Here is a 20,431-nt window from a genome sequence, read left to right as displayed (position 1 = left end):
TACTGTCTCGGGACGTGAGCGACTGCGGACGAGTATTCATAAATTCAGCTGGAAGCTGCTTGTTTTTTTGGCTGAGCATTTTCCTGCCTGCATTCCACAGCCTGGCCGGTACACCGATGAGATATTTTTGACTGATTATTGACAGATAATATATACCGGGGTATGGGACTGTCATTTGTTAATGAAATTCCCAACAATCTAGTATTCTTTTCTTTATTTTCTGTCACTGTGATGTCAAACAGTCTATATTTAGAGCCCACTCGTCACCCTGGAAACCTGGAAAATCATCTATCATCTACGTCCATGAATTATAGAGCGCTTTAATAACATCACATGCTTTTTCCACCACACAATAGCTGATATCACCACAAGAGTACGGGATTACTGTGGGAAATGTTTGTCAAGCATCAGTAAATGGAGTAAAATTCACAAATAGCAGTTAAAACTGAACCATACAAAAAATAAAGCCATTATGTTAACCATGTCCAGGAGTAGTTTTGACTTCTCTGGGCTCGGAGGCATCTGTATCGACCATCACGCAGTGGAAACGGGTATCGTGGTCAGACCACTCATTCTTCCAGATATTTATGGAAGAAAGGAATGAAATGAGGCAATTAAACCCAGAAAGGACCAACCAGGGCTTTTTCAGCAACAAGTCCAAAAGCCAGGCTCTGCGATGGCCATGGCTGCGTAAGAGGGGGTATAGATGCTGGACCGGCCCGTCTGCAGTGATGACCTGTGCCCTGAAAGAGAACGTGTAGAGACAGAACCACCAAGAACTGTTCCACACCTTGATGCAGGAAGAATGGGGCAAAGAAACACCTGACAGATAGCAACACTTTGCATCCTTAATGAAAAAGAAAACATCTTGAAGTGGTACTGTTAATGTGTTAATGTGTTGCAGGCCTGAAGTACAAAAATGAATATATATCAACAGCTGAAGTGAAGTAATTGTACAACATAACGTGTCAATAAACTCCAGTCTTCATCCAATTTTCACCCTTTTCCAACTGTGTCTCCTTCCTGCTTGGACCACAATGCGGCAGCTTAACCAACAGCTGGGTTCAGGCATAATATGAAGAGTTGGTTGGCTATGAATTAAGTTTAGTGCATGGTTTAATTTGATCAAATCTCCAGCAGCCAAGCATCTATTTTTTCTTTATTTGTCAGTGTGATTGTCATCGACAACAGCTTCTGCCGTCAAGGCCAAGATCCTCAGCTGCAACCATTTTTTTTCTGAGCAACATATGAGACCGCGAACAGCATCAGAGCGCAGCTTAGTCTCAATACCATCTGCTTTCCGTTCACACTATCTCCTCCAAAATATATTTCTAAGGGTTTTGGCTCAAATAAGGAAAAATCTAACAGAGCGTGAGCCAACTGCATTCACTGCAAATCTGAGAAGCTAATGCCAGTGCAAAGTGAAATGCAACCAGACCTTGAATGCCTCCGATTTATTGTGGTTAGTGATTAGACACAATCCTCCCCCAAATCGAGCTTCATCTCCTCTGTGCTGACTCTGGATGTCAAATAGAAGATGAACCAGCGAGGGGAAATTTCACAGCAGTGTAAGGGAAAGACCTGAAGGTTAAAGATGCCAAGTTTCCATTTGGTGAAAGGAAAAAGGAGACTCCTGCATTCCCAGACAATGGTTCACATTCCATAGCACCTCTCTGTGCCCTGTGCATCATACACACTGAGGCAGACTGACTGAGGTTATCTGCACACACACACCCGCCAAGAAAGTCTCAATGGAATACCTCAGAGGCATCATTTGATAGAGCTAAACATCTGGATTGATCACTGATCCGGTGCACTAAAAGATAAACTAGCACAGTCAAGATGGTTAACAAGCAGAGAGGTTTTAAGCTTGAATACAATAATAACCTCCTTTGTACTTGTCTGCTGTTTTATTGAGTTTCTATCCTTGTCAGACTTTGTTGTAGCCACGTTCCTCCCCATGTTCTCAGATATTAAGACAAATAATGGCGAAAACTAAAAACCGTAAGGTCCAGCATTCTGAAATTATCCTTAAAAGTGCAATTTAACTCAGCCGTGCCTCTCTGGCTTACTACTTAAACTGAATGTTGTGATAAATTAGACATTTGTTTCACTTAGCTTTACAGCTGATGAATCCCTTCTGGACAGGACGCTGTAGCTTGATACTTTTTAAAGTACTGCCATGATAAAAACTGATTACTCAATCTTGAATCCTGTGTTTTATTTTCCATTGTCAGAGAGATAACCTTGTTCAAATCTGCACACGCTCTTCTCTGTTGTATATTTAGATTGTGACTCGCTGTTCTTTTAATATCTTCTCCATCTCCTGCCCCAAAATATGCATGACAGTTTCTGCAGAATTAGCTCCAGAGGTATCATGTCCTTTCCTTTCTTTGAGGAGACAGCTGAAAACACCTGCTTGCATTCCCCATCAGGCTGTGGGCGTGTTTATGCCTCCTTAAACACTGTGCCTGAAGCTAAGCCCCTCTTAAACTGCAATAACAATAATACCCCAGCGTGCCCAATGCATCATCGGAGTCTACAGCTTTCTGTGGGCAGGTTTTAGCACATAGGTGCAAAGACAGTCCTTTTTTCAAACTAAACTCTGCTTCAAAACCTTGAAGCTCTTTAAAGTTTACCACTGAAACAAGATGATAAATTCTTATTTGTCAGCTGCTGATCCAATTTACCAAATTAAATAACTGCCCAGGAGGAGGCAATGTAGCTGTTGGCTGAAAAAGAGGGCAATAAAACACTGTTTTACTTTTAAATGTTGGTTTTAAGAGGGACATTTGCATTAGGACTTGGATTCTTTTGGTCTAAATCATAAATAATACTGTAAAGAGGAAAATTCTTTGTGAAAAAGCAACCAAAGCCAAGATAATCCTTTTCTAGTCTTTGACTTTTAAAGGGCCTGAGTCCCTTTTAAAAGTGCAATTTTAAATGCTACACCACAATGAGGCAGAATTGGAGAAAAAGCAATCCAAAAAGTACAAATCCCACACAAAATAGGGATGTTTGTACGGCATCAAAAGGCTACTGCTCTTTGGCCGTGCTCCATATGACCAAATATGGAAGGAAAAAATGCTGCCTTTTCCCGTAACCAAACTGGGAAAAAAAAGGGGAAAAAAAAAGAGGGAAGGTTTTCTTGCATGCTGCGTGCACAGCAAGATAGAGCTCTCACACTCACTACACAGTGGCCACAGAGTTGGCTCCCTCTCTAAACAGCATGACTGATGGCGATGTTGGACCTGCCGTGACACCTCAGCCAATGCTGTCGGCCCCAGCCGCACACACAGACATGCACACCTGCACGACTCTGGACTCATGAAAGAGAGGCACACTGATCTTTTCACCGCGCTGACGTTTCATTTTTAAACACACACAAAAGTTTTGGTTTTTTTTTACTCTCACATATGAGCTCTCTACCAGAGTCTCTGCAATGAACTTTGAATCTGAGCCCCCTGGAAGGGAACATTCCTCTTGGTGAAAAAGCAGCCGTCTCCAGCGCCACAGTACTCTGCTGAAGTTAGAAACGGTTTGTTTATCTGGCTCCCCCTTGCTATGTGAAGCTGCTCTGACAGTCTTCTACAACTGCGTGTTGTGAAGGAATAAATGTATGTGTGGGCATGTCGTTCCACAAGAAACTTATCGAATTATCCGAGTGTGCTGCCAGCAGAAAAACTCTTTCAGCAGAGAACTGCAGGAAGATTAAAAAAAGGCAGTCTGCCCTTACAGAGCAAAATAATAAAGATCATGTCACTGAGGTTTTGTGTTCAACTTAAAGACTAATTTCTCTTTTACATAACTTAATAATTATTGGAAAATAATGTACTACCCACAGGCAGTTAAGAGCTGGCAACAAAAAAATATCTTTACAATCTTAAAATCTATTGTGGATTCTCATATCAGCCAAGTTTTAAATGAAGAGGTCAGCATATGTAAAAATATCTTTGACAAAATCTTTGGCCTCACTGTTCTAAATACTTGACTTACTGTCACAATGTGCAGGAAGTGCACCCTGCAAGTGCTGGATGCATTCTTTTCATAGGTTTCAAGAAGGTGGACAATCAGAGGAAAGTTGCCTTTGAGTGTGCCTTCTCTTTATAGCCAAGAGGCAGATGAGAAAATATTAAGCTAAGGTCATTCAGCAAATGTTTAGCGTAACTTACTAATACTAAAGAGTCTCAAAGTCTCTTAAATGCATCTGTCGCATTTCATCCATCAAAAGATTCCTGCAAATCCATCTTTGTTAAGCAGTACAAATTGCCTTTTTGTGCTCCAACAGGCTGTTTTAGGAGCTGTTTAGCTAGCCAAGCTCCTAAGCAGAGATGACAAGGCAGAAAACTGAACCAACCGCCAAAAGAGATGGATGGGGATTGTTCAGTATTCTGAGGGGATCACAGCCCTTTGCCAAGAGCAGAAGAAGATTGAGGATCCAGGGCATTAAAAGGGCGGACTCGGGTCCCATGAGTCCCGAAGGCAGCAAAGTCTCTGCAGTGCTCAGTTCATCTCTCAAAATGCAAATATCTGATGCAGTTTCTTTATTTTCTTGTAAATTCGTAGGTCAGATAATTTGACCCATCTAAGGTCTCATATGTACGCTTATTTTTCTTAGTTTAAACAGTTGGCTTCAAAATTACAAATGTATATCAGACCATCCAATCACTCACTTAAAATTATCTACTATTTGTTCTCAAGAATAATGCTGAGATCTGGTCATTTCTTGGCATAGTCAATAACAAATTTATCGATATAAACAGTAGCGGTTCAAGCTAGCTGTGCTATCAGTTTCAGACTAAGCTAACCGTCGCTCGTGTCTTGTACAGTAGCCTTAGTTTATGTGTTACTTCTGCTATGTGTTGGAGGTTGTAAAATGGAACATCGTGGATATTTTTACTTATAAAACATTACTACCTTGCTGGATGCACACGTACGCGCTAATATTTGTTAGCATGAAACCCGTCTATATGATTGGCGGAATGAGTGACTCCAAGTTCATCACGAGTTAGCTTTAGCACAGCTAATTGATAACAGCAATAGCAAAACACACTTTTGCTCATGATCCTCACCAGCCGCAGTAGTGTAACTAGTCAGAGTCAAGAAACTTTGTGTCTAGGTAGGAGTAAAATATGAACTCACTAGAACCAGGTAGCGTTTGACCTATGCTAATGCTTCCTAGCGCATGTGGTTTAAAATGGGTTTCTGGTATGATGCTACAAATGGCATCACCTCAAAAACTGCAATTTTCACAACATATAACCATATAACTCATCTTATCATCATGTTTGGCATAAATGTGATAATTATTTCTGTCATGCAAGTGAAAGTCTCCTGAAGACGGTAATACTTTTTACGATGGACACCCTTTGCTTTGCTGCCAAGCGCTGAAGAGGCTGAAGAAGAATGTAATTAATAAGCTGTTCTGGCTCCTTCTTCTTCTGTTTGCTCAGGATCCAAGCAGTGTTGGTTTTCAGCCCTGCAACCCTTATATAAGCATCCCCTTGAAATATTGCATTAGAATGTTTCCAAAACATCAAGCAATTTCAATAAATATACACTTTTGCACTTGACATGATATATTAATAGATCTTTAAATAATACCACAAGGTCGGAAGAGTTAAAGTTTCATCTCTTTGTCGAATAATGCAGTTTAATAGGATAACCCAAGACAGGAATAAAACCAGTGAACAAATGCACAATTTTCCTGTCAAAACAAGGCAAAATCCTCATCTCTTAGTCTTATAGAGCGCTTTTTAATTCAAGATTAAGGTATCGAGATTGTAGGAAAGAGTAGTCTATAGTGTGGACAAGAGTGAAAACTATCTTAAAATGCAGCATTTATTGCTTTAGAATTCCTCCTGAACCATCGGTAGTTTTTCATCCATTTGAAACATAACACATCATGTGAGTTGTCATGACGCCTTCTCGCATCCCTCTGTCATGTCAGCCTCCTTCCGTTCCTCCAGGACAGCCCACGCTGATACCTGCCTTCTGTCAGAGTAAATGAGGCCCGTGCAGGAGTCTGTGTCTCCACAACAGGACATTAATCTGCTACTAGTGAGCTGACCAGGGAGAGTAGTGGAGCCGGAGGGCTGATAATGAGTGAGTTTTACTAGTGAACGGATGAACCAGCTGATGGCAACAAAGCAGAATTTAACTGAAAAGGATTAAAGCAGACAGGTATAGAAGATAAACTACATATAGTGAGTCTTAATTAATTTAAATAAATGTTAGTGACTCTGAAAATGTATGAAAACTGACTGATAACAGTATTAATATCAAAATATACATGATGAGGAGGTGCTATGGCAGGCGAATGCCCCTGGTTTATGGACAACATCACATGCTGGAGTCATTAAGTGGAACATAAAAATGTATTCTCATAAAGCTTGAGAGGTTCCTTATGTGTCTTGGGGGGAGGAAGTGGAAACAAAATGGATCTGCTGAACATTTGTGACACGCTTCCTATAAAAGCCACGCTTGGGTCGCGGTGGACGTGTGGCTCCCTCCCTGGCCCGAGAGAAAATACTCTGCGTTGAGACAAAGGGAAAAATTCGAAAGGGTCGGGAAAAAAAAAAAAGGAATATAAGTGGCGGAGTGATTTATGTGGCTGACTCAAACCCACACAAAGGGAGAATGTCTTCCCATCATACCTTACAAGGAAACACATAAGGGTAGAGAGAGGCTACAAAGTATGATGCAATTCCACCACCCTTTTGAGAGGCTGTTGAAAACATGACAGCTGAGTGAAAACCCTGACATTAGTTAGCCCTTTCTGTGCATGTGACAGAGCCTTGTGTGGTAAACAAAAAGAAAATCACTTGAGGAGAAGACATATTTATTTAAATCATTCCAAAATGCCATAAATCCTTATCTGTCTTGCCTTGTTTTAACACACAGGTCAGTAAATCATGCAGTGGAATGCCAATTTTTTGAAGTGTGCTGCGAGGCTTTTCAAGGGTATTACATGACAAGGTATTTTTCAAAATAAGGGCTGCATTCCTGGAGAGAGATAGGAGATTAGGGAACAGGCGAGGTGGCGGACCATCAAGATGACCTGACCAAGTAGGCCTATTATTCACGCTGGATGTGGGGAGGTGGAGTGATTCAGTCTTGTTGCAAAAAAAAAAAAAAAAGGTGGGTGCAGAGCAAACACTTTGCAGCAACACTAGTAAGAAAAAGCTCTAATAATAGAGAGCTACACACCGGCGACAAGGTGGTTTGTTTTAATTCTGTGATTCTCTCTTCGGGAGAACGCCAGAAAACTGCAGAAACTTCTGCACTTTCTGATTATCAGTTAATCAGGTGCATTTGATTAGACGCACCTGGCTGCTACCTACCCTCTATATAATTCAAACAATCAATATTTGTTATAAAGCTCAATTTCAGTCTGGGATTTTAGCAGCAAGAGGATGCACTGGGCTAGCCATGCTTGTCAGCTGTTTGATGTGTAGCTTTAAGCACTCCTCATTTAACAGGACATGTTAAGCCGGGTTTCTGCCTTTTGTGCAATGTTGTTGCAAAAGTAACAGTCTGCCTCTTCACCGGAATGTACTTTATAAGCTCCACATCTGTCCTTTGAAGGCAGCTGGAATTTATTGCATTGTTTTATTGGCAACTTTTAACTCTGTGCCTAACTTCATTAATTTTGTAGCAATACCTCTTTCGAAGACAAGTTGGTACAAAGCGAGAGTGGAAAGAGCATGAGGAGGAGCATAGCTCTTGACAAAACATTGCAGATGTCAGTGGAAAATTCAGCAGAGAAACCCAGTCCACCTACACCAACTTAAGGATACGATACCAGGAACTATGACCGATGCATTTTTTTGCTGTTTATACAACAATACATTTCCAGTAAACATCACGCCCTGGTGCACATGACTTCCACTCTGACGGTACCAAAGCATTAGCAGCCGCATTTGAATCGGTAGAGGTACATTCTGAGTGACAGAGAGCTCCCCGCTCCTTCCAAAAAATACATTCCACTCCTCTCATCTCACCTCAGATCCTTTCAGGGCTCTACAGGGCTGAACTTCACTCGCCTTACCAGATCTCATTTTCGTGCATGGCTGTACTGACTCTTATTATTAGAGTGGCAGCCAGCCAGCATAGATGGGTACACGTCTTCTGCACCCCGCCTCAAAAAATCTCCCTTGAGGTGAAAGGACTAAGCCAGAGTCTTAAGGCCTTGAATATGCTCCACACAGGGGTGTGAACACTACAAGCAATACAAGCCAGATTTTACACACCATTGCCTTCAGTCATGTGTCACCTGATGAGCTGCCATCCATGAGAAATCACAACACTCATTTCTGTGCATCTCGGTTTGAAACAATCATGCTGACTGGTCTCACAAAGATCTGCCCTTTAGCTAAAATCTGACAGCACTCTATCCAAAGGGTAATTTTCTGTGCTTCCTTTCTGAGTGGTTGAAATGTTTCAGAATGCATGAGCTGTATTTTCTCTCTTTTTATTAATATTACAAGCATGTAACCAGACACCGGGGTCATTTTTGTGGACTGGTGCATCCTGGGATGCGGTGTAAGTAATTCTTTTTATACATAAAAGAACACAAAAGACATTTAAAATGAGTGAGACATTTTATGACATAAAATTAGTTAATCTGGAATTAGTTGGCAATAGGTTAGTAGCACCTTAGAGAGGCAGAGTCTCTCTAAATTCCATCATGTACAGAACAAAAAACTAATGATGCAGAGAATACTGGAGCCCGATATTATAGATCTAAAGGAACACTTCCAGAAATCACTGTCTGAACACAGTTCACCGTGTCATCCACAAATATGTGAAGAGCATCTAGAAATGCTGCCATCTTCTCTGGACCAAAGCTCATTGAAAATGAACTGAGGCAAAGTGGAAAACTGATCTGTGGTCAGACGGCTTCTGCATCTCATAGATTAAAGATCAGAGACACCTACCAGCTTGATATCAGCTCTCAGTTCAAAAGCCTGAATCTCTGATGATATCTGATGATACTGGGGAGCATTAGTGCCTATGGAACTAATAACCTGTACATCTGGAAAGGATCCATCAGTGCTGAAAGGTAAATACAGGTTTTAGAGCAACATTTTAAGGGAGGGCCTTGCATATTTCAGCAAGACCATGCTAAATTCCAACAGCGTGGCTTCATAGTAGAAGAATCTAACGGAAAACCAGGACTTTTGAGCAGCTAGAATCTCCTCAGCTTTACAGACTGGTGTTAAATGGGAGGGATGCTGCACTCACTTTCAGCATAATACATTTTATAGGTTCTATTCTGAATAAAAATGTTGCTTTATAAGCTTTGTAAATGATTACATTTGGTTTTTATTTACATTTTACGTGTTCCAGCTGTTTTGGAATCGGGTCTATGTCGTATCATTGAGTCGTTTCCAATTTCTCTTTGGGTTTGATAAAGTATTTCTTCAGTTAATCTTATTTTAATTTAATTTCAGGGACTCTCCATTAGATAATGTATGCAAACCACAAAGGCAGAGCAGCTCATGCCAGTCTTGCATTGTGAGTTACCCCCTCATCCCTTGTCTTCTCTCTTTCTGTGGTTATGCGACTTTGGGATCCACTGCCAGAAATTTCAGGAAACCCCAGAGGTTCGAGAGACATAACAAAGCTCCCCCTCTTCCTCTGTATTGGTCTTCCTCGGCAGCCCTGGAAGCTGTGCAGCTTATTCGTCGTGACTGACTCATATCACACCATTTTATATGCAGGGTTTCTGTTTTTTTTACTTTTAATGCCTGTGCTAATTCTAGGCCACAGACTATTTAGACCGTAGAAGACGTAATCATCAGTGAATACCATTAGCATGATGTGGTATTTACCACTAAATTGAGAATAAAATTCTGCTTCAGAGGTTAATGTATGTGTGGTATTTAAGCTTCCTAATTCCTAAATTTATTAGAATAACACATATCTCAGACAGCCATGAAATTGTAAATAATTGAGCGGCGCTCCAAAGAGGCTTCTCTGGTTGCTCTGTTGATATCGCTGCAAGCTTTTTCTCCCGTAATTTTCTTCAAGCTGATGGCAAAACTGGAGATGAGATTTGATTCACAAAGCACCAGTGCTTAAACTGGAATAAATCCAAAACCAGCCATCCCTCCTCCAGCGCTAATCTGTCCATGGGGGGTTCATCCGTGTCTTCTGGTGGGATATTTGTCTGCTCCACCTGGATCAACTCCCCTCTCATTCACCCAGATACATGTCTAAACCCCCTCATACACATGCACCTACACATATACCCATTTAACCCACCACCCACCTTGTGTTTATGTTCAGAGCTTGAGTGACTGGTATTTCATTTCGGCCTGCCCGGAGCCCTTTTGCACAGTTTAGCTTGGCTGGTATACCATTACTGGTCATTAAGTCTAACCTGAACTAATGGGGCCTATTTTCCAAGGTGGTCTCCCAGGTGGCTGTCACAGAAGTGACTGGCACTGTGGGGCTCAGGCCTTGACTCAGGCATATAAAGTCTCATGAAAAATCTGTCAGGAAGCAAGCCAGGCTCCATCATACGCATCTGGCACAGATTCTTTGATAACAAGAACCCACTGTTCTGTGGGGAATCTGGGTAATTTGTTTTTGCATCGAGGCAGGTGTAATGAGGCCATCAGGAATGGGCACCATACCCCAGGTACACTATGCTGTATTTGCACCTTGTTCAATCACCGTTCATTGGACCAGACTTTCAGGGGGGCTTTTGGTCGGCTCAACAGCGCAGTAAGCAGTATCACTGGGGAATGACTTTATTGGGAAGACTTAGAAGGGAGAAGTTCTATCCAGACGTGTGGGACGGACAGTCAGAGCGACATCGCACCAACGCCCTGAAGTTAAGGTTTCCGAGAGGTGGTGTGGCGCTGGGATTCACAGGACGGGGATCCTGCACCTGGCCTCCACGCTCACTCAAACTTAATGTTGATTAAGCCGTTAAGGCAGGTCACCAGGAATGCGATCGTCAGGTGGATAGCAAGACCAAGGAGCGTTGTTTAACCATAGGGAGCTCGTCTCTCATCAGAAACCATCACACCCTGGTGGATGGAGGAAATACCTGCCCTGAGGTTCTATACCGAATTCTGTATTTTTCATTGATTATCATCAAACAATCATGAAACAATGCAGTGTTGAGTGTTACAGCCCTACGGTCCACAACAAAAACTGTTGCATTCCTTTCAAGTAGAAGAAAATCAGGCCAAGAAACACCATAGTCAATTAAATCCCTGCAGTGTCATTCAATACAGACACTAAAACTACCATATATTTCACCCCACTGATTATCACCTGACACTTATTAAGACAAAGAACGTTTCCATATGAGCATATTTCATCTTATTCCAGCTTTAAAGTCTTTGTGTGTTTTAGCCATGCACTGTTCCATTGTGACATGTGTCATCATTAATCAGGAGAGTAGGAGCCATTAGTCTAAATGCGGGGGTAATTAATCCATGCTCACACTCCATTAGATGTCATGCTTAATTTGTGCACAGGGCTGTGTACTGTGTAAATAAGCAGAGATGATGGGACCCGCAGCTATTATTTACGAATAGCTTGGCATCTAAAGGCTTGGTTTTGTGCTGTCGAGGTGCTAACATTTAGGAAAGCTAAACTACTGAGCCCACATGCCACAGTTCCAGTTTATATAACAAGTCAAAGTGAAAGTAAAATGTCTGTACGAAATAATTGTAATCATGTGGTTAATTTGTCTGAGAAGAGGGTAATTGTACACATATGTAACTTAAACATTAGACATGAAAAAAAGTGACTGGACTTCAGCAATAAAGCCAAACCATAAGCCTCCAACAAGGTTAAACTGCAGCAGGGCATCTAGTACGAATTAGCCTTTAGTTTAATAAGTACCATTTGGCTGTCACCTCGGCGGCTGTAGAGCTGCTCTATTACAGTAAAGCCCCTCTGGTACTGAGCTGAGGTTATTCAATAAAAACCTGACTGAGTGTTTCTCCCAATCACCACTGGCAGAGCTCTGATGAGGTAAAGAGCTCTCCAATGCCAGCCTCGGTCCCCGAGGAGCACTGTCTGATTAAAATGGTTTTCTGAGGCCATATTTTTGCTCTTCTTGTAACCTTGCCAGACCCAACTTAGAGCACACAGAGAAAAATTGACAAATTACCTAATGCATACCGAAATGAATCCACAAAAACAGATTTACTGGTAATCCATAAAGCCTCCATCCCGGTAGGTAGACGGATCGGAGCGCTGGATTTTTACATTTCACAGAAATTGTTGGTATCAATATTTCAAAGCCACAGGAAGAGAATGTTGAAAGTGTGCCTAAACATACTCTACACTTGTTATTGGTGTTGCGGGAGAAGTGGTTTTGCATCAGTTATTCTGCTCTTTTGATCTTCAGCCTTAATCACTTTCGCACACATACACACACTTATCTTTTAACCCCCCCACCCCCACCTTTACCCCAACAGGGCAGTGACATGTGAAGTGGAAAGAAACAGCAATAACAGAGTGGCCCACTCGCACCAGCTTTCTGGCTCTCCCGTCCTCTCGGCTTGCTTATAATACATTCCTGAGCAATCCTCGGAGGCTCATATGTAAATGCCTGAGTATGCTTCTGATTAGGAGGCACAAAGAGTACACTCTATAAATGCACTCTTAAACAATTACCCCTGCTCCCAACTGCAGCTCCGACACAGACCTCAGACTGTGCTGCAGACTTACTCGCCTACTCAGGTGGGAGAGCTGGATGCGGATCATTTACAGCTATGAGCCCCGCTTTACAACACGCGTCTGATTCTAAAGCCCTTCTAAAGCCGGTCAAAAAACACGCTAACACTGGGCTCTCCAGTGCAATGTAAAGGTGTTTAATTGGCATTTAGACTCTGCAGAAGGCTCCAGCTCAGCTCAACACTGACATGAACACAACACCCGAGTTCACGAGCTAAAATTCTCTGAGGATGCTTCGGTCGGGGGTGCAAGAATAGCTCCAGCATTAGTCCTTATCAAAGAAACAATAAATTAAATGAACCGAAAGTGCCAAAATAAAGCAACCGCCCATCGAACATGATGATGTAAAACAAACCGCTGTAAAACTTTGACTTCATGAAGTATTTAACAATAAAACAAGTTAATTAAAAGAAGGAAAATTAGCACGCATAGTCAGCAATTTATGTCTGTAAGTCATAGTCGGCTCATTGTTTTGGACTTGAAATGTCTCATATTTCAGTCTCTGTTGTTTTCAAGAAGGAACATTTGGCTGTTGTGTACTTCTCAGGTTACCCTGCATGTGGAAGAATGATGCTAAAAGACTATCCTGTGCGTTAAAAACACGTGCAAAGAGATTCTCCTGGTGTCAATCCGAGTTAAATTTGTGAGAAAGGAGTTAAACAAACAGGAAGTTGAGCCTTTAGCACCAAAAGACAGATGAGTTGGTGGAGACCAAAGCACTAATGGACACTTAAAGAGAGTAAACTAACATGAGTCAGGCATCCAGACACACAACTACAAGTCATGCTAATGCTGCACGTAGCAACAGGATGTTTTAAATGGGGATTTTTGCACGTCTGTTAGTTCATGTTTTTTTTTTTTTTTGCCTCATTTAAATTTCATACTTTTTAATAGTAAAAACTAATAATATCCATCCCAGGAAAAAAAAGTGCCTCCTCAAATGTGAAGATTTCTGTCTTTTTCTGCGCTTGTCTGCTGTAAATTCAACTGCTTGGACCTGTCAAGAATCTGGTCGGTAAAATCACGAACAAATTTGATGGTAAAAGTAAACGTTAACCCATATTACAACACTGCAGTCTTCACCGAGACTTAAAAGAAATAGTCAAATTCTTCAATAAAACACAGCAAGGAGCTCAAACTGAAGACTGAAAGAGAAAAAGAGCAGGAGTCTGACTCATGTGAATACCCATGTAAGGACAAAGTGATTGTTTTATGTGGATGAGGTAAGTCCTTACTTCCATCATTACCACATACAAGCCCAATTTCGCTCTCGCCGCTTCTCACTCTCAGGATGGCAGACGTCCAACATGGCCTCTCAATGCTGTCCCTCACAAACGCCGTACACACTTCAACACGTTTAGAAAAGCCACGAGCATAAATCCTGTAGGCCTATAACTGACCCACACATTGGCCTGTCTGTCTTCCCCCGTGCGATTCATTGAGCGGTTAACCTTGCTAACTGTGCAAACACATGACCTCACCGGTCATGTGTTCCTGCTGAATGGTATTTTTCACACACTCCTCTGGGATTTATGTCACCATATTACCTCCACGTTCCCTTAATTCCCTATAACCATAAAATACGGGAGTTTTAAATTGCGCTTTGACAGGCCCTTGATTAGCCATGTTTGTTTAGTTTTAGGAGTATTTGGGGAAGAAGAAGAAAGGTGGAAAGCAGAGGGGAAGTGGAGAGAGGACAGAAGGAAGAGAATGGAAAGCTGGGAAGGAGAGGAACTTGGGGCAAGTGAGAGTGAACATTACAGAAATCATTTCTCAGGGAAAGAAAATGCTAGCAGAGGGATATGTAAGGTGGTTTCTCTGCCACAGGGACATACTGTGCACGTCTGAGGTCCCAGTGGAACGCCGCTGAAGGAAAACACAAGGCCAATCAGCTAACAGAGACATTTCCTGTGCTTGTTTTATCAGATGAGAAGAAGCCTAAAGGCTAAATGTCCCCTCTCAACAAGGTTGTACACTTCTCAGGATAACCCGATTTGGGGAACGAAGGGGAGAACATGCATCTTTGTGGGATGACATCAGAAGTGCTGCTTAGGAGCACTGACCTCACTCTTACACCATCAATCATGCTCAAAAAACCCTACAAAATGTGGAGCTTGTGAGTAAGAGAGGAGGTTTTACCTCTGAAGACACAAAACAAGGCTGCCTCGTGAATTAAATCATCTCCTTGTAAAAATAGATTTAGCAAGAGCTACAGGAATACAAAAGTCTTTTTTATAACAATGAAACCACTGGCAGAGCTTGGCATCTGGCAACTGGCAGATGGCGGACCAATATGCCAATTACCAACGCTGACGTGCCATGCTGCCTATTAGGCAATCTGGCCTCGAGCGATCGCACTTTAAAGTCAGAAAATGATGCGAGTGAGAGATTTATCTGACAAACATTCTTCATCAGAGTCTGACTTAAGCCCAGAGGAATTTAAACACAGGTCTTTTGTGTCCTCCTGGCTGATTCAGACAGGAGAATCAAAGTTTGAGAGTTAGTTAGGAAAGAAAGAAAGGAAAGATAAAGATCTTGGAAGAGGGAATCATTATGAAATTATTCATGCGTGTACAGTGTATTGAATATGAGGCCTGAATATGGATTAGTGCATGTGTGTTTTCATTAAATGAGGCACAATTTGGTGGAGAATGTATAATAGGCCAGGAAAAAAAGTCTGGGGCAAGCATTTCCCATCACCCAGGGGATGACTGGAGTCTAATTGTGGAGTGAGAAAATGCCAGAACATCCAAGTGTGCCGTGCTCCCCCTGCATGACTGTTCCATGTCAGCATGTCTGCAGGCGAGGAGCAACAAACAGAGCCAAAAGCTCAAGTCCACATTCTGCAAATTACATCAATTTAACTGATACAAACACCGTCATAAGCTGCTCAAATCAGACAGCTAACATATAAAGTTACACTTGTAATTGAGAAGAAATACCAGCTTTTGCTTCCCACTTGCTGACCGTCATTACCCAGTGAAAGAGTTAAGATTTCTTCTCCAACGCAACATCTGCCCGTACATCCAAGCTCACCATATAACACAACTTAGTGTGCGGTTCTGGATGCAGTGCATTCAAATTACATGCTATCAAATTCAAAGGGGTGGGGGGGGCAGAATGGGTATGCTGCTGGCCTCAAGTTCAGGGCCAGAGTCCCATGAGCCTTAACTGCACGTCAGTCACAATTACTTCAAATGAGTGGAACCCTCTCCTCCTCCTCCTGTTGCTGTTGTCCAGAAGACACAAATTTAAAACCTTAACTGACTTTATTCCACGCCAGCAGTGCAAAGGAATGAGAAGCACACCACTGATACAACAGAAAGCACTCATTCTGCTTGTGGTTCTGCAAACCCAGAGGGGCTGCCTCTCACTTTCAGAGCAAATCATTACAACAAACAAATCTGCATAAAATGACGCCAGCGGGCAGAAAGACCTGAGCACAGGAAACATGCCTGACATAGTTACGCTGCTTTGTTATGAGAAGAAATCAGAAAATAGCTCTGGCACCTGCTGTGCAGAAACAATGTGTGTTTGGACGGACATGTCAGTATGTAATCACTGGGAAATGAACCGCGTTTGGAAAACCAGTGTAAGTACACATCCATTAAAAATACAAAACACCAAATGGTCTGATCATTTGTGTCAGTGGACTGCCTCTGCCAGGTTTCCATTCTATTCAAATACAGTTTGCCACTTGGTAAGCTTCTTTTGTGAGGTGGTGGTAAAAAACGACTGCCTCACGAGGAAACTCTGGATTCTTGCTTTGGAACTTGATACTATGGTGGATTATGTGTATCTAGCATCAGACTATAACAAACCAACCACATATATTGGATGCACATAAACACATAGCTGCGCTTCATGCTGAAGCATTTGTTGATTGTGATGAAAATGATTCAAAGATAATCACCGAATCCAACATCTAACTTTAATCAGGGAGAAATATTGGATGGAAAAGGAGATCGAGGGAAAAATGCAGCCAGAATACAGTAACTAGAAGCCTTCACCGCAGTGTGCAGTCCAGAGCCAGACTCCGGAAATGCATGGCAGTGTTCCCTACATCCTGCCCGCCCAGCCCTGGCCCTGGCTCTCGCTCCACACTGCCAAACCCCTGTTATCACTCTGTGCAATTACCTCCAGATTCCTCTGCACCCATATCATATCATGCCAATTATACAGTCCCCTTCTAACTACAAAGCACGACATGCATTTCAGCATTAAGGCTGCAGTCTCAGTCTAGAAAGAGTTGTGTGAGGGTGCAATTGTGCATATGTATATGTATGCAAAGACTGGAAAAAAATACCCCCTCCCCTACTAATAAAAGATGTCTTTAAGTAATACGTAAGTGTTTGAAGAAGATAGCAAAAGTGATGAATACATTGTAGAAATGGTTCATTAAAAGTAAAGGATAAATAGTTTAAATGAGTCGCCTTGAATCTGAAGGGTTATTTAAAAGTAGTAAAAGTGGCGGATTAAACCTTTTTTTTTGTAAAAATGTAATGTGATATTTATAATAATGCTGTCATAAGTGTTTGTCTGCGTGAAGGTGAGCTGCACAGCTTCTTCCTCGCTGTCCATCGTGCTACACTGACATGTTTCTACAGTAGCCCTTAACTGTCAAACACCCCACTCTGGCTCCAGAGTGGGCTTTTTAAATGTATTTTCTTCTGCAGGCTTGGACGGGAACAGTGAGGACGATGGTGTTAAATTGTTTGGATTCTGAAACTTTTTGACGCTCACTGCACATAATGGATAAAGCTACAAAATTGGCCACGGAAATACAAATTTGCACAAAAGCGTGACTGGGACGAATATTTTGTCTTCTCCTTTGATATATGACATGCTTTAGAATCAAGACATTGGCACATAAATGAACACATGGGAGCATGACACATTATTGAGTGGTGTTAATGAGAGGGTACTCAGACAGGGCTGTGGTGGTAAAAAATGTGGGGAACTGCTTTAGCTGAAGCCTGCATTCCAGAGACTATTCCAATCATCTGTCACCAGGTCAGGCCTGAACCTTATAAGGAGCTGAGGGCATTCTCCACGTGTTTTCCAAACACTGCACAACTTATCAGATACAGTTTCATGGACAATTACTATGTTGTCTCTGGCCTGAAACCATTCAGAAAGCAAAGAACCGACAGATCTATCCTATGGGGTCCCTCCCTCCATCCCCTTCCATTTGCTACACCTCTATCTCACATATACTACTATGTAATAAAGCAGAGTTCAAAAGAATGTATGCACAGCCCATGTACAATCGAGGCTGAGGGGAGCCTTTTGCCTCAGGGGTGGTAGGATTCAAAAGAATGTGATATCTAGAAACCAAGACTGGTGCAATTGAGCAGGCCTTCGCTGAGCGAGTCTACTCCGAGGCTTTGTCTGCAAGAGATACTGGATATGATGAAGGGTCACACACCAAAAGACAATCACGTCTTTCATCGTGATCTTACGGTTATATTCGTCTTTGATGCGGCATGCGGGGGCCTTTAGTTCCCTATAGTCACGTTTATACGCTTTGCACATGTCAAATATGTAGGGGAATACATTCTAAAGTGAACTCAAAAGTACAACTTTTCATCAGGATCTGGAGGATGCTAATGACAGATTTATTTTCCTTCCAGGAACGTTGTTCATAGGCTGAAGTGAGTGTCATGTCGGCTACTGAGGCTGGCTGGGGTTTGGGGTTTGGAGACACCCCCCCCATCCGCCGTTTCTTCATACTTTGTTCGATAAGAATCAGACTGAGCAGAGCGCGCATTACGGGGGGCGGACATATGGCTTTCTTAGTGTGCGATGAGTGCGTAAAAACTTTTACACGGATGCGCCAGCGTCTGATCGCGAAAAGTTTAGTAAAGCTCGCAGTCCTAACTTCACTTCGCCTGCGGTGAACTGCTGACGAGAAAAGCGCACAAAAGAGGGAGCGGCTCCCAGCCAAGACATTCTGAAAAGTAGAATCAGAAGCCCATGCGCACAGCAGAGACTCAGTATGATAATCTGCCATCGTCATACAACAGCCTACATCGTGTTTTCCAGCTGCAGTTGCATCCCAAACTTTTTTTCTTGTGCGTGCAAATAAGTTTTAGATCATCTGGAAAGAGTTGGAGGTCGTTGTGCTTACCTGTGTATCTTAACGGGACAAAAAGTAGAGCTGTAGAGTCGAGTGAGAGGAGAGGAGAGGAGAGGGAGCCAGTCTGCAGTCGGTCCTCCACCACACTCAATGATAAAACCACACCGAATACCCGTTCAAGCTCCTCCCTTTAAGACATAATCGCACATCTACAGTTGGCTGACTTTGTTGTCCGCTTCAGTCTGCTGTTAGAACGCCAAGCAGCTGCAGGCTCCCCTCTCACAAGGCTTTGCAAAGTTTGCAAAGTCCGAAATGAAATATGAGATATGTCGAAATGACTTATGTAAAACTCCTAATATTTTAAGCGATTGGAAGCAGAGAGCGCTCTCTTTGCGTGGCATACTCGGGGCCTCTGAGAGAAACTCATCTGTCAAGAGGAATCACGTAATGAACATCTTGGACAAAGAAGGAGGGATGCTGGCTCACGGACAGAATACTGGAGGGCCGTCAGGCTCCATATTGTGTTGGTAAGAGCACAAAAGAGGTGCCACAAGCCACTGAGCTGAAATTAAAGTGCCTCTAAACATCACAAGTAGTCCAAATGTGCTATTGTGTAGCTGTATAAAACGAATTTTCACAATTTAACAGATAAGAAATGTTCCTTCGCGCCTCTTTCAGACTTATATACATAACTTAAAGTGATTCAAATAAAATCCTTATTTCGTCTGCGTTTTTGAGACAACACATTAGCATTTCACTTTGTGTCGGTTTGCTCTTTTAAGGCTGTAAAGATGGACGTGCAGGTCCAAAAAGTAAAGCCACCGTGGAAGTGACTCATCTATGATCATTTCTCCTATTGCAAGAAGTCAGATTATGTACAAGTTCACGGGAAAATTACCACAGTAAACATTTCGTGTTTATTTAGTAAATTGTGGCCCAGTATCGGTGAGATGACGTCATGGACAAGCTGGCATTGTCACAATGATAATGAGGATGATAATAATAAAGTGGGCTTGTATAGCACTGAACAATGTTACAAGTGCTTTATAAGAAAAGGGGAGTTAGGTCTGATGGATGTTCACAAGAATACAGTAATAAAGACCAAAGGAGAGTTTTAAGAAGCGATTTTAAGGTAGCTGGAGACAAAGTGTGTGTGTGTTCCAAGGACATATTTCCATAAGATGGGGGCTCTAATGGAAAAGGCCAGATCTCCTTTAGTCACAACCTGATCTGGAAATAGTTGGCAGGTCTACATCAGGAAATCTCAATGGTTTGGAGAGCACAAACCATACCATACTGCATACTTTCCACGTGTTTTCCATCTGAGCCGTACCCGTATGTCTTAAAAACAAACAAACTGAATCTATCTGAAATGCAAAAACTCAAGTGTCTGAAACAGTAGCTCATGAGCCATGGAAAAGGCTGTGATGAATTTGTGCTCACTACCGTTGAACACTGGCCTGCTCATCTGGAGATGCTGTTAGATTCTGGAGGTAGAGACAGCGTCTGACAAATCCTCTCGTTTGGTTGGCTCCAAGTTCTCTTTCAGGAGCAACAAAAGCATCATCAGTGAAACACTTTTAGGTGAAGCTACTTTTAGGTGAAACTACAGTTCATTTCGCCACAGAGACTGGCCAAAACATC

General features: G+C 42.2%; 1 protein-coding gene across 5 annotated transcripts in view; it reads right to left on the bottom strand.

Annotated features, from left to right (window-relative positions):
* The window catches only part of cald1a (caldesmon 1a), a 53,023-nt gene extending 34,054 nt beyond the window's left edge, over positions 1-18,969 (bottom strand). For 2 of the 5 annotated variants that reach the window (XR_011909981.1, XM_072377980.1), the window contains exon 1: positions 18,839-18,968. The gene's annotated coding sequence lies outside the window, so the exon portion shown is untranslated. Of the gene's footprint in view, positions 1-18,838 lie in introns of all 5 variants that reach the window. The other 3 variants (XM_072377982.1, XM_072377983.1, XM_072377984.1) reach the window with 3 other exon arrangements.
* Positions 18,970-20,431: the final 1,462 nt, after the last annotated feature.

This window comes from Leuresthes tenuis, unplaced genomic scaffold (assembly GCF_036924035.1).
Source record: "Leuresthes tenuis unplaced genomic scaffold, fLeuTen1.0.hap1 SCAF_23, whole genome shotgun sequence".
In the NCBI taxonomy this organism is placed as follows: domain Eukaryota; kingdom Metazoa; phylum Chordata; class Actinopteri; order Atheriniformes; family Atherinopsidae; genus Leuresthes; species Leuresthes tenuis.
The sequence above is the reverse complement of the archived record's forward strand: the minus strand, read 5'-3'. Positions and strand labels throughout refer to the sequence as shown.